The 14,999-nt window shown below is 38.5% G+C and overlaps 1 protein-coding gene across 2 annotated transcripts in view; it reads left to right on the top strand.

The window, feature by feature from the left end:
- LOC121528646 (metabotropic glutamate receptor 4-like) overlaps nt 1-14,999 on the top strand; it is a 380,875-nt gene that overhangs the window by 39,992 nt on the left and 325,884 nt on the right. Inside the window, exon 1 of one of the 2 annotated variants that reach the window (XM_041816180.1) lies at nt 11,794-12,088. The exons of the other annotated variant lie outside the window; for it this stretch is intronic. The gene's annotated coding sequence lies outside the window, so the exon portion shown is untranslated. Of the gene's footprint in view, nt 1-11,793; nt 12,089-14,999 lie in introns of those variants that run through there. 2 annotated transcript variants of the gene reach the window in all.

Raw genomic sequence — 14,999 nt, 5'->3', positions numbered from 1 at the left:
ACTACACTGGGTTTATGGGTCTGGTTTTTCTCTATAACTGAGAAAGTGTCAGAGCTGAAAACAACTGGACTGTGTTGAAACATGCCTATAGGGAAAATTTTAAATGGCATAGGACTGGTCTTTTTAAATTGATATAGACATTTCAGAGCAAAAATTCCACATACTGTAGCTTTAAAGCTACTACAAAGGGTCTTCCTGGTTCAGGAAAAGACTGAAATGAAAACTGGTTTATTTGTACAGCCTACAGAAGCAAACAGAACCAATAGCAAAAAACTGAATTTTTTAAATTTCTAATGCCTACACTGCTGCCACTAAGTGTTCAGCAAGGCTGCCTGATCCTTTATTTACATTGCCTTTGAAGAGATTCATACTGAGGCAAATTCTTGCTGTAAACTGGATGAGATTTAAAGAATAACTACCAACGCATACTGTATACACCATATGGACAAAAATATTTAGCTGCCTGACAAATACACCAACAGCAACTGTCATACACTTTGATATGGAGTTTTGCGCCTGTAACAGCCTCTACTTTTCTTGGAAGGCTTCCCACAACATTTTAGAGTGTTTTTGTGGGAATATGTGCCCATTTATTCTGTAGAGCATTTATAAGGTTGGGCACTGGTTTTGGATGAGATGGCCTGATTCACAGTCTCCATTACAGCTCCTGGGCACAGGACTCTTTTCAGGCCAGTCAAGTTCTTCCACACCAAACTCATGAAACCATGTCTTTATAGTCTTTGCATTGTGCTCAGGGCACAGTCGTGTTGAGAAAAAAGGCCTCCCCCAAACTGTTGCTGCATAGCATTGTCCAAAATGTCTTGCTATACTGAAGCATCAAGATTGCCCTTCATTGAAGAAAGGGCCTCATTCCTGAACAAACATCCCCATACCGTGACCCCCCCTTCACCAAACTTCATAGTTGGCACAATGCAGTCAGGCAGGTAATGTTCTCCCGGCATCTGCCAAACCCTGATCTGATTCCGAAACAGTAAAGCATGATTCCTGTGTTGTTGTGCTTTACAACCGTCCATGCAACGCTTGGCATTGGACTTGGTGATGTCATGACTTTCATGCAGCTGCTCAGCCATGAAAACCCATTTATGAAGCTTCCACGTCAGAGTTTTGTGCTTGCAATAATGCCAGTGGACGCTCAGAACTCTTCAGCCGTGGAATCAGCAGAGTGATGGTGACTTTCACGCACTACGTGCTTTAGCAGTCGTTGACCACACTCTGTGATTTTATGTGGTTTTCTGCTTTGTGGCTGCGTTGCTGTCGTTCCTAAACACTTCCACTTTCTAATAATATCAGATATAGTTGACCGTGGATTACCCAGCATTGATGAAATTTCACAAACTGTCTTATTGCAAAGGTGGCATCCATCGCAGTTCCATGCTCAAAGTCTCTGAGCTCTTCATAACGACTCATTTAGTATCACAAATATTTACAATTGGAGACTGCATGGCTAGGTGCTTGATTTATACACCTGTGACAATGGATTTGATTAAATGATTTCAATTCAATAATGAACAGGTGTGGCTAGATACTTTTTTCCATGTAGTGTACATGAAAAGATCAACATAGGATAAGATGCACCAGTTTGTCCACAGGGGGTGCCACTTCTCCACAAACCTGTTTACCCACAGTAACCTTAATGAATCAGGCCAGTCATTCCAGCTGACATTGTAAAAAGCCTCTCTTTCACAAAAACACCACTGGTTTCAAAAATCCATTAAAGCACGTGTTTATCAGTGTAAGAGGATGTAGTAATGGAGTCCTTTGTGTGCATTCAAAAATTAACATAAATAACCTGCAGCCACTCTCACTTTGAGCTGAAAGGCCATATCAAGTTTTTACAGAACACATTACACCTGTTCATGAATTTATGCATGTCTCATCAGCCACACTCGGTTGCATAAGAAGCCCTTTTCATATTCACAGGCGTTATTGTTTTGAGCGAGGATGCGGGCCCTGAGCTGATGTGTTTGTATAGTTAAACACTTTACCTATCACACAGAATTAGACGGTGGTTTAATAAGTGGCACTAACTTTTTAAAATTCAATTGATTTCCACACATAGACGTTCACTTGTTTAGCTGTAACCTCTCCAAAACCTCAAAATGGATTTCAGAATATATCTCTGGAAGTAAATGGGCTGTGAAAAGGAGAAGACGGGTTTTTATGAATTGCCTTTTGTGGTTTCTGTCAATTAATTAGCATCTGAGTTAGCAGCTGTGCTGATGTCCATATAATGCTGTAAAAGAAGATGAAACAAAAGAATGACCGTTTAATAAAAGAAGGATATATGACACCATTTCAAGGGGTACTGTAAGGCTAAAGTTGGCTAATAAGCCAGTGTACTAGAGGCTGGTGGTTGTGTGGTCCCTCTTACTTGAAAGGTTGGTGGTTCAAACTAGCTCCTGTAGTCTAGATGTCTGCATGGGTAAGACACTGAAACCTGAATGGCTCCCAAAGGAGGAGCAATGGGTGTGTCTGTGTGTGCAATTGACTGATGACTTAACCACTTAACACAGCTGCCTCTGCTATCGATATGTGAATGAAGAAGACTAAAAAAGCACTGTTCAAGTGCAGTTTAACCATGAAACCAAATAGGAAAAATCCCATTATACTTGAGTGCACAAGGAATATATTGATAAAAGGAGAGTTGATTTCAAATCATTGATCTGGGCACAAGATTTCAAGAAACAAGGAGGCTTTATTGTCTTTCCAGAACATGTTGGAACACAAAAACGAAGGTAACTGTTCTTAAAAACAATAAAAAGGATGAAGTTATCCTTCGCCAACATGACACTTTGCAGGAATTCTGGGTGTGACTTCTGGTGCCTTCTGTCAAAGCGACATTTTCCATTGTAATGACAATAGTCCTTTGCTGATGCTGCTGAGATCCTTGTTGGGACTACTGCATCAAAACAAACATCCAGGCTTTCAGGACGCCTTGGCTTTCAGGACGCCTTGGATGTTGCCAGTGGATATTCATCTGTGGATGGTGAGAGTGAAATCCTTCATCTGTGGATGGTGAGAGTGTAATCCATCGATCCACTAACTACGAGGCTAAGATTAACCATAAACTTAGGCTTACACATGGAGCAATGGGCTCACTGGGTGAGGTGGTGTGGCGGTGCAGCACTCCTGGTACCTAAGAATGCGGACAAAATTCAGAGTCTTCCAATTCTTGGTCCTCCTGGTTTTTACTATTCTCTTGTGAGTCTTAGCTGCTGACTGATAGCCAGAGACGCCAGCTGGACTCCTTTATGAGGGCTTCCCTTTGGCCCATTTTTGGTAATAGTTGGCAAGAACATGTGTCTAATGTTGACATGCTCAGGAGGGCAGGGATGGGAGGGGTTAGCTGGAGCAGCAGCTGGTGTGCTTTCTCAGGAATGATCCAGCTCGCAGCATACTGGGCGCTCAGGACCTGGTGGGTTGGACTAGGCCTATGGGGCATGAGCCTGATGCATGCCTGAATGCATGATGGGCCAGACTGGCATATGCCAGCCATACTTGGCCACCTTAATCCAGATTATTAGAGCAGTTCAAGGGTAAAAAAAATGCACAAACTTTATTTATAACACCTCAAACTGGATAATATCATTATTCATCTGCCTTCTACCATCAAGGAATGAGAGGAAAATATGAAGAAATTATCTCAGATAATATACACAACCATATTTAGCTCATTCTATTAGCTCACTATTAGTATTTGCATACTTAAGAAAGTCATGTTTGTTTAAAGGAGCTGGGACATGACCTTTCTTCCTTTAAAGCAGATGCAGAGCCTAGTCAGAGCCTTAACAGTTTTCTCTTTAGTTTGATGAAGTTCTGAAAGTCTTATAATTCATTAAACTACTCCCACTTTTAATATATGTTTTTATTAATATCCATCATTCATGTGGTCCCCTCTTCAGGTTGTTAAATCGGAAATTAAAAATTAATTTATGAAGAATCATATCCCTGATTATTCAGATAATGATCAGCATGTTTAAAACACCACAGCTGGAATTTTGTCTGGTTTGAAGAAGAACTATGAAGAGAACAACAGGTAATAGAACGTGGACATTTCACAATTTTTAACCTGTAGCGTTTTAGCTAATGATAACATTTAGCTGGATGTCTGATTTAGAATAAATAAACAGTATTTGCTAAATTAGGGATGGATTCCTTTCAAAACAACAGCCGGTACTGGTCAGACACTACTATTAATCCAAGCACACTTGAAGATTATTGTGCCGATTGTTGATGTTTTTCCTCCCGACCAAAATCAGCAAAGGTCCAATAATCAGATGCTTCCAAAGATTATCTTTACAGATAATCCTGTGGTTTGTTAAGAGTGGAATGATGAGAAATGGAGCAGTTGCCAATCAGGAAGCAAGCTGACCAAAGAAACAAACACAACAAACACATCCATGGCAATGACATTAGACATGATGCATAAAGTTTAGATGGACGTCAGCAATGGAGGACCAACTTTTTGATGTGCGGCAACAAAACGAGTGACGAATGACTTGTACTTTAAAACAAGTGAACTGACAAGGGATATAGCATGTAGCAGACAGCTAGCCACATTAGCTTGTTTACTCTAAGGAAAAGTAAAGTACAAGATTTGCAGTGTTGAGAGTCAAAATTGGGTTGAGACTGTGGTTGGTGACCAGAATCTGTAAGTGTTTAGTGTGCTGTATTGATTCGCTCATTTCACACCACACATGAAAAAATCAGTCAAGATTTTAAGAATCTGTTAGTGTGTGCCCATCTTTAGCCACTGGGAGAAACATACTTTTTCACTGTCCATTATGTGACCAGAAGCTCCAGCCATAATTATATTTACAGTAGAGCCCTTAAGAATCAACTGGAACAAAATAAATCAATAAAGAGTCTGTGATGGTTGCATGACTCCATGAGGTATACAACTGCGAAACAGTGAAAGTACAGTGGTGGCTCAAGAGGAGGGGCTATGGTGGTTTTTGATCCTGACCTTATACCTTCAAAGTTTATCCTTGATTCAGAGCAGACATTTAACCCAGAAAATCCCTCAAATGGAAGAACATTAGACCCGGCGGCTTTTAGCTTTGACCTCCCAAATCTAATCTGTTTATCACTAAGTCAGAGTGGTTATTTTTGCAGAAAGTCCCTCTCATTATGCTTGAGGTCTTGCATTCATATGCAAGGCATGAATGTGGCACCCAGTAACACTGACCTTTGACCCTTTGACCTGCTAACTCCAAAATCAAACCACTTTATCCTGGAGTCAGAGTCTACATTAGTGCAAAGTATGAAAAAATACCTCAAAACTATCTCAACATATTGCACTCATTTGAATAGCCTAAGTGGATGTACATACAGATGCAGTAAAGTTTGGTACACTTTAGTGTGATAAATCCTGTTTTTTTTCAAAGTTCTATGTCTAGATAGCGCTCAATGATTGCTAAAGTCAATCTTAATGTTATTGCATTTTACAATCCCTGAAAATAAAACATTTTCAACCTTATTTTGGAACATTTTAATTCAACACTTTGTAAAATTACTTTTTATGACTGTACAGACTCGCTGTAATGACAATCACTGGCATTCTGCTCTTTAGCAGAGGTGTTTTTAGACAGAAAGTGAGTTGTTCTATATGCCACTGGTGGAAAATCTCATTAGCAGTCAAGCTTTGCACTCTAAAAATTGTCAGTGACATCCTTCTCTCCTGCCCCTGAAGACTTGTTACAGTGTTCAGGGCGACTTGTGAAGTCACGGCAGTGTAAACTGATGTTTGAAATGTGGCATGAATGCAGACAGAGTACCAGTTTTATATTCTGGAGAAGACATCTTCCTCCTCTAACAATGTCCCTTTTCTTTTTCATTCAGATAATCTCATTTGAGATTGCATTGTTGTGCTGTCATCCAAAGTGTCACATAGCAATTACACACTTCTAAGGAGCTGCAATAGGCTGCACAGCTCAGACAAGTGAGCATTATTCTCACTTGTGGGCTCAAATGTTATAAAGTTCTCATATTTTTTTCCATCTTTGCTTTTGTTTTCTTCCTACAGATTCAGTAGAATTACTTGTGTTTGCCTCCCGTTGTCCTATTTGTCTGGAGAGCTGGATAGACTCTTCAAACAGTAATGCTTTCTCTGAATCTTTATGTACGGTTTCACCGGGGTTTCTGTCTAATAACAAGGTAGACTCCAAAACAATTTCTAACTTTATGGCCTTTGTTCACTGTGCAATTTTGGACTGTCAGAGAAGAAAATTGACAGTTCTATACAGAAACAGGGGGAAATCAATCCAAAACTGTGCTCTTAGATCACACTGTGAGACATGTGTTGATGGCCAATTTGGACATTTGGCAACTAAAGACAGGCAGCTTCTAAATTCTGATGGTGTCAGAGAGTCTCAGTGTGACGGCTGCTACCAACGTCTTCAAACTTATTAGATGAAAGAATCGGCGCAACACTGTTTACACACCTAGTGGGGAAGCTATTATTTCATTAAGGGCCTGTAATCAGTTGTTGTCATTGGTAGTCAGAAGGGTCCAATTACATCTCCCAGCTTGAAGGAAATCACATATATCATTATTATCAACAGATTTAGCATACTAAAATGTACAATATGGAGAATTGTTGCTCTGATATGTCTGTAATAACTACTTCCATGCTTTCTTTAAGTTGTCACATTACCTCAAATGTTTCCAACAGTTTTCAAAGCTAGAGAAATCTTAATTTTGTTAATGTCCAAGTTCAGTCACGGAGCTTCCTTAACATACATATTTATTGTTGCTGTGGAAATGCTGCATAAGGAAGTGTTAACTACCTGTGATAGCTGTTGTTTTGTTGCTCTATCTCTCCTCTGATGACCATGACTTTTCAGCTGTGCATTCTGTCACCCAAGCCTCCCTATAACTCTGTCCAACCCCCCATCACTGTGGCCCTACTAGACATTTCCAAGCCATGCAAAGATGTGCTACTCAAATCCAACTACCCCTGTTGCTAACTTCTTGAGTAGAAATCATCTTAAGCATGGCGCAGCAAAATTTTTAAAATATATAACTTATTTTTATTGATGTGTGAGGCCCCACACATTATGACAGCTAATGACAAATTCATTGCTCAGTCAAACTTTAGTTTAGCAAGCTAAATGTTGCTAGCTGTTAGCAACCGGCTACATTATCGTAGCATTTATAGTCCAGCTCCTCTCCTTGTCAGTCTGTGGTATGATTCACAGGGCACTTTAAATAGATAATCTAATTTTGTGCCGAATGTAAACTATTGTTGTCATGGTTGTGTTTGTTTTGCTTCCTCCATCAGTCAGCTATCATCCTGACTGTTTTTTGTCTGTTTTACATAACAATATACTTTTGCCTGCTTCACTACAATGTTCACCCCACACAACAGGATTTCTTATCGTAAATATTGAACGTTTGATATTTCTGATACCTAGTCAGAGCAGCTAATCTATCATCTTCCAAGCAGATTGGAGAAGAAAAAGTCGCTTTTAACACACCTTACCCCACAGGAGTTCATCTAAAACCATCCAATAATTGGGCCTTCACTGACAGTCCAACAGTTCCAAAGCTTTGATCAGAAGGAGAGACTTGGGTTTACCATCTGTATGGTTATAGTGTGTGCCAGGCTTTCGTTATCACAGGACCTCACTGTTTCTCCTAAAGATGAATTCCATTTTGGCCATATGATCCACAACATGCTGAAAGGGTGTATTGATTTAGCTGCATCAGTAAAGTAGTTGTCTCATTTCTGGTTCTCTCCCAGTGTGCCACTTTTAATGTGAAGTAAGTTAAAAAAAGTTGTCATAATAAGTTAAACTTAGAAATCTATTAAACTCATCATTTTTGTGTTACAGGCCTCACAGATAAGACCTGTAACAGATATAACAACTAGCGTTTGTTTTTGGGATACTCCCTCTGGTGTTGTAAACTGGTAACTACATTCAAGTTACATAATGACGAAAAAAGCATTAAAATTCAACCTTTACACATAAATTCTACAATTCTGACAACACATTTGCACTAGTCCATGTTTTTCTGCTGCAATCTACTGTCCATTGTCAAGTAGGTTTTGTTTTCAGTCTGTCATGTTAATGTGAAACAGAAGAACAGAGACAGAGATCTTGTGCTACTGAATGTTTTTATGCTACGCTTTGGCATTGGAGAACATATAAAACTTATAAAACTGTTGAAATGTAAAGAGAAAGTTAATATTAGAAACCTGTTAATGCTTGTTTTCATGTGCTCTGCTAGATAATGCTAACTAAAGACCTATCTGGCTCCTGCTGGTAATTTTGTAGATTTGGCTGTATTTTCATGCTGTACAGCGCTTGTTTGGGATCTCAGTAAGTTTGCATATACTGAGCTTTACACTGACTATTTTTGTACAATCTGGTAGTTTTACAAAGAAAAAATTTAATACATATTAAAGTGAAGAAACTTCCTGTAAAGTCAAGGTAAACCAAGCAATGCAGACTTTTTTAATGTTATCTAGCTGTGTAATTCTGTACATTGATACGTGCAGACAAGACAGTACACTCAGCCTTGTACCTTTGATGCATACCTACCCCATCTCTCCTACCCATGATACCTGTCTTTTTTTAGCTGTACTCTTAATAACGGCAGAAAGACCAAACATTTTGGGTGAAAGTCCATCATATGTCCTAATAATCAAAGATCAGTCAAGGAAATTCTTTATTTTATCCAACAAATAAAGCAAACCCAAATATATTCTCATCCAAAAGTACCCATGTCATATAGAAATAGTAAATCCATGCATTACAGAACCTTAAATCATCATCACCAACCTCTCCCTGTCCTTTACTCCAGTCATGGCTACTAAAACTAGGAGATACAGTGCTACATTACTGGCCTTGATCTATTCTTGTGGTAACATATAAAGGACCATTTAATGTGCCGACAGCACCTGAATTTGCTGAGGTACAGTAATATTAATGTATCTGTTTACATGGGATATTTTTAGTAGAAAAATAGTTCCAGTGGATGGAAACATCACTTAACATTTAACACATAATTTAACTCAACATGGATGAATTCAATATTGCATAGACTCACAGACATTACAATATTTTTTGTGTTAGACTAATCTCATCTCAATCAGTGTGACAAGAGAATTAGCTGTATAACTGCTGTTATTGACACTGCACGGGTCTTTAATAAAGATTTTTAAATCCTCATTTAAGTGGCACCGTCCTTTTATCCAATCCTCTTTCCCTACAGACCAGTATTTTCCCCCACATTTAGATCTATAGGAACCCTTCAGTCACACAGCCCACCTTTTCTGAGCTTCAGTTGAATCTCAGCTGCCACATTTCAGCACTGTCTGATTTCTCATTGAAAAGCTCTGCCAAACTTTCCCATAGCTGTTCTACTGTAACAAAGACCTCAGCTCTGACTTAGAAATTGTTGCCAGATGCCATTTTGCTTCATTTGTGGAGAGCCTTAGCCTGTGAACAGAAAGCTTTTCCGGCCTACACACTGACCATGCATTACATGGTGAGTGCCCGTGCCCACCTGCAGCTTTGGAAGAAGACCCACGGCTGCTAACATCTGCTGCAGGTCCCAGAGGAGCTGTGGGCTGCAGACTGCTCATCTACACTTCTGAACATGTTTGTTTTTGTTTTTTTTTTTCACCAAAGAGTTTGAAGGATAAAGAGAGTGAGTTTTGTTTCTTGAAAAGCACAAAAAGTACATTTGTGCTTATTATCTCAACACACGGAGTATTTTTATTTGACTAAAAAAATCCTCCTGAAGGTGTCTGTGGGGTTCACTCAAAGGTTAGGGAACAGGTGTTCATGCTCATGAGCTGGCAGTATAATTTAATCAATTATGCATAAAGATTCCCCACATGCATGATAAAGTGAAGCCTCTGAAGAACCAGCATATATAGTAGATCCTTCTGCTGCAAGAAATGACTCCATATTAGAGATGTATTTTTATATAGACAGTTAATGCATGTTTAAGGGTGTATCTGATATGAAAATGTCGCTTTGCACATAAACTTTATCACCCTTCTTTTTCAAAAAAAAAAAAAAAAAAAATACAAAAGCATGTCATGCTGTTAAAGAACTGTGTCATCTTCACCAAGTATGTCCAAACTTCTCTGTTGGACTCAGACCATTATTATAGATCTGATCATTACAGGCAGACATTTTCTCTTCAGTGGCATTTCAGCGTTGCCTTTTCAAAGGGTCATTAGATACACAATCATTTTTATGCAGGAGTCACTGAGTCCATCTGTGCATGCCTTTAAATGAAGGCTTCTGTAGCCATTATTTTCAGTATAATATTAACTTATACAGCATACACTATGTGGACAAAAGTATTTGACCTTTCCTTTTAATTACTGAATCAGACCCATTGCCACAAGTGAATAAAATTAAGCACCTAGCCATGCAGTCTCCATCTGCAAACAGCTGTGAAACTAAACGGGTCGTTTTGAAGAGTGCAGTGACTTCAAGCGTGGTACTGTGATGGATGCAACCTTTGCAATAAGACAATTTGTGAATTATCATTCCTGCTGGATTTTCCACAGTCAACGGTAAATGATAACAGAAAGTGGAAGACTTTAGGAGCAACAGCAACCCTGCCATGAAAGAGAGACCACGTAAAATGACAGAGCCAGATCAACAACTGCTAAGGTGCACAGTGCGTAAAGTCAACTGGCGCTATTTCAAGCACAAAACTGTGTGGTGGGAGCTTCATGAAATAGGTTTCAATGGCTGAGCAGCTGCCTGCACATCTCCAAGTCCAAAGCCAAGCGTCAGGTGTTGTGGTGTAAAGCACACCACACAGGACTTTGGAGCAGGGAAAACTCAACTAGGGTGACGAATCATGCAGCCGGATGGCCAAGTCTGGCCTTGTTTGGGGGATGCCTGTGAACATTACCTGCCTGACTGCACTATACCAACTGTGAAGCTGGTGGTTGTGGTGGAGGAGGGATAATGGTATTGGGGTGTTTTTCAGTGTAGAAAATCCTCTCTTAATAAACTGACTCTCCATGTAGACTGTTTATGTTTGTTTGACCAATGCTAGCTAAATAAGCAGTATGTGCGTCTCTCATCATTTAGTGTTTTAAATGAGAAAAAATAGAACTTATTTTTTCAGGCCATATAATTTATGCATTTCCCCCCTCTTAAAATCATCAATTGCTATATCATGCCATTCTATGTACTTCTTGTTCTTCCATAACTACGCCCCTTGTTGTTGCTAATAATAACCTGCAAAGAGCAAAGTCAAAGGAAGCTAGCTGAACTACATTTAATTTATTCAAAACTTTTGTTGTTGCTTTCAGAAAAGAAAAAAAAAAATGCGCAGCCACTTTGAAACTGTTAGTGGTCACGGCTTTGGGAAGCGAAAAAGTTTAACCAAGACAACGGAAAGGTCAATTCACGAGAATTCAGCTAACAGAACTGTGGTGTAACGGTGTAAACAGTTACCATGTTAACTAATGACTTTCAACCAAATGCGTCACTGGTTGTTCTAGTAGGAAAGTGTCCTAACAAATGCAGCTGTATTTAGTTTACTGACGCCTGGACAAAATATTCCTTTCGGGTGTGTTATTATCGGAAATTAACCAAGCAGCATTTGTCTGGACACATTATTCAACATCTGTTCTAACTTCAACAACCGCCGACACAATCGGCCGATAGTCGCCAGATAACACGGTCCCACTTTAAACCGGTACACCGGCAGAACTAACGTTTGTGACATATTAAAGTTTTAGCTCGCACACTGAAGAGCTAACGGTGAGCTAGCTTGTGTTTAGCCAACATTTACGATACGCAGCGAAAATTTGAGGGCGCGGGGGCTTTAGACTTGAACGGTATATAAATTTTGACTATTAGGTGTAAACCTCATGTTATTGGAGCCATAACTACCGCAAAATTGGAGCTGCGAAGACAGGAACAAGGACTAGCTAACAGGAGACGGACTTCATCACTCGTTAGCCCTAAAATCAATGAATTTTTCTGGTTTAGGCAAACTGAAGTGCACGACGTGGGATTTAATGAGATTGTTCAACTTTTTTTCCGCCATGAAAGGCATTATATGCCTCTATCTACAGTTGGTGAGTGAAATTAACCCCTCATTTGTGTTGTTTTTTTATATTTCGCAACAATGGTACAGTATATAAACGGGGAATTTTAAAAGCTGGAGGTTGAATTCTTTATGTTAGCGTTTAATGGGTGCATATGTGTTACATTTAGTAAATGTACTTGACGTTTTTTTTGTTTCTGTTCAGCGACTAGAGTCTCTATGGTACATGGTTGAACCGCCTGTTAGTTACTAGCGTGAGAAATGATAATTTTTTGGGTTAAACGGATCCTCTTATATAATTATAGTGTGTTTTTAGTGTTACTGAGTTCTGAATCTTGGTTTTAGTTCATTATCAAAGGAAACTAAATACATAGTGTTATGCCCTCCAAGCATATAGTTAGAATAAGTTATGTATTTGACATTTGCATTAGTAAATTAATATTCTTCATGCAAATGAAAGCCTGTAAGATTTCTAAAGAAGTACATGAGGTTTGTTGTATTATTTCAACAGCTGAGCTGCCAGAGTCTCACAAGAGGAAAATTTTTATTCATAGTATCTTGAATAGGTATATTTATGTGTATGATATGCACATTTTTATCTTGTGGTTTGAACATAAATCTCAATGTTATTTAAATATCATCTTGACTTGCACTAGAAACTGAATGTTCTGATGTTTTGTTCTTGTAGTTCAGTGTGGAAATACTTCAGCTCAAAGTGTTTCTCTCAGTAAGTCTTAAGTAGGAGAGTTGGTGGGTTGGTACACTCTGTTGGATACAGTGAATCACTCTGGGACAGTCTCAGCAGGACTGCCTGGTTATTAAAATGTATGGGCAGAGGTGCTGGAAGTTTGACTGGAAACTGCTGGATTTTAACATATTTTTGACTAGGGATTTTTCCAGGAGTTTAGCATGTGCCTCCCAAATATTCTAGTCTTAATTTAAGAAAGAGACTTTGTTAATGGCCTGTCTTGTTACCTTCTTGTGCATTTTTGATATATATTTGACAGTATGGGAGTTTTTTGGTTCCTGCTCTTTGTCTCCCAGTTGTTATTGTTTTTAAAGGCAGAGCAATGATCCTCCTCATTTGCTGTCAGCCACATGGGGTCATAGAAAAGTAATAGGTGCAGTCACCTGAATTATACAGGCCATTCTGAATCTTCTCTTACACCGCGTTCCACATTATTATGCAAATGACATTTTTCTCTTATTTTCCTAAATATTCATGTATATCAAATGACAGAATATTTTCCAAGTCATCATCCGTTAGAGCATAATTCAGATGTTTTTTGAACAAACTTCATAATGATAACCATTTGGCTATTTTTTTTTTTTAAATAAAAACCTCAAAATGCACTAGTTATGAAAGATAAATGAGAAGTTTCTCACCATTTCTCACCATTTCCTTGTTTAGTAATTTACATACAAGAACTCACAAAAGAAAGATGCTGTTTTGTATCATACATTACTTGCCTTGTCTTAGACACAAGCACTGTCTTTCTCCACTCTCCTCACTTCTCAGCAGCTGCTCTGAGGTGGGCTGCTATTTTACTTGTGTTGTTCTTGTAATCAAAACTGCTTGTTCTTAGGATATTGGCCTTCGATTTCTATCTCTGAATAAAACAGGCTACATTATGTTTATCAATACTCAGAAGTAAATGCTGTCTTTGAGTTTTGAATAATAGGTAGGTAATTGGTACCATGTTGCCATTCAGTTTCACTGTGATTGAGGCTTGTACTCCAGATAAACAGTCAGTATCAGCGCTTCTCTTTCCACCACAGAAGAAAGTCTTAAGTCACAGTTTTATGAGAAGCTAGCAAACTTACCATAGTGTTATTGAAAAAGCACATACTAACGCGGCTGGTTCTTTGTGGCTGTCTTCCTTGGGCCAAATTGATATTTGATTGGGAAAACATTGTATTTTTATCTTTATGTTAATATATTTCTAGTAGGACTGTCAGCTGCGACATCACAATGAAAATTTATCAACCTTTTCCACTTTAATACCTTCCTTTAAGCAATTTTCATTAAGAAATTATGCCAATATGTAATATCAGCTGTAAATATAGGCCTATATACAAGGTGAATTTTAGCTGTTTGTACAAATGTATTGGTGGCGTTTTAGGCAGGACCAGTAGACATATGTATCCCAGCTGAAGTCTTTCTGCATTCATCCTCAGTCCTTGAACTTTCGAGTGTGTTTTAAGGACTTAAGTTTTCAGTTGGATCTACATTTTTTTATTGTCCAGACATAATGTAAAGTTCATTTAGTTTAAAACTTGACAAATTGCAAAGTGAAAACGTATCAAATAACAACTTCTTGAGAAAATGCCTGAGCTTAATTGTCTACCATAAACCTTTGAGCCCTTCTTCTTCTTTTTTTTTTTTTTTACATTTACCATGCCCAGACTTATTTTCTTATAAAGCTTTTAAAACATCAACCTGTGATCCACAGTCAAACTCAGTCATACGTTTTTCAGGATAACCTGGGTTTCAGAATATATGTGCTGTAGTAATGCCAGATGGATTTTTAAAAAGTAATGGGACCATAAAGACAAATGACAAAACTATATGGAAACTATTTTTTGTGTGTTTACACAGTAAACAATAAGGACTTTCTTAAAGACTTTTTCTTGCACTTATTCTCCTATCTCTGGGGAACTGAAAAGTGAAAAATAATCATTCTGAAAGTCTTAACACTGACACAGAGGCACACATCACAGGCTCTCTGTCTCTCTTTCTCTCCATTATGGCATATTCAGGCAGTCTCCCCTGTAAAGACATGGGCAATTTGGCAAAGCGTGACGTAATGACAGAACAGCCTGCCATTGGTTGTCACCATTGTAGGTGGATCTGATATAGAATGTCTTTTTATCATTTTTTTCTATCCATTATATATTTATTGCCGCTAGCTTGATGGCTAACAGCCATTATGTTATATGTT

This window comes from Cheilinus undulatus, linkage group 3, assembly GCF_018320785.1.
Source record: "Cheilinus undulatus linkage group 3, ASM1832078v1, whole genome shotgun sequence".
Classification (NCBI taxonomy): domain Eukaryota; kingdom Metazoa; phylum Chordata; class Actinopteri; order Labriformes; family Labridae; genus Cheilinus; species Cheilinus undulatus.
Note: the sequence above shows the minus strand (reverse complement) of the source record. Positions and strands in the feature narration are given on the sequence as shown.